The sequence below is a fragment of the Canis lupus genome, chromosome 5 (assembly GCF_048164855.1).
Source record: "Canis lupus baileyi chromosome 5, mCanLup2.hap1, whole genome shotgun sequence".
Classification (NCBI taxonomy): domain Eukaryota; kingdom Metazoa; phylum Chordata; class Mammalia; order Carnivora; family Canidae; genus Canis; species Canis lupus.
In genome coordinates, this window is record NC_132842.1 from 74,316,876 (window position 1) to 74,317,403 (window position 528).

Sequence of the window (528 nt, forward strand, 5' to 3'; positions counted from 1 at the left end):
GACTCCACCCTGCGCCTGCGTACTGGGAGGAGGGGCGGTGCCAACGTTCCGGGCGAAATTCGCACTCCCGAGAGTCGGGGAGGGCTGTTGGGGCGGAGGGGGGGTCCTGCGGGAGAGCCGCGCTCCCGTGACGGGCGGCGGGCGTGCAGGCTCCGGGACACGTGCTGGGGACCCGGCCTGGGGGACCCGATCACCTGGGGGAGCTGGGATATCTGTAGACCAGGATTGGGAGGCCCCGCGCGGGCTACCCCGTAATAGAGCGCGAATCCCGGGATCCCCAGGACGGAAGCACAACTTTTCAGCAGCTAGTGGCAGGTTAGGACTGTTGCGAAATGGGAGTTGGGCGATGCCCTACTTGCTGGAACGCCTGAGAACTGGGCGATGGAGTCCTGGTTCAAGACTTTGAAATTCTGTATTTACTGTTTGCAGTTTTCTTTAGTTTATTTGATCCTTTGGTAAATTCTTAGCCCTAGTCAGTCTCACGGACGCGCTTCCTGTCAATCCATTTTGTGCTGATTTAAGGCACTA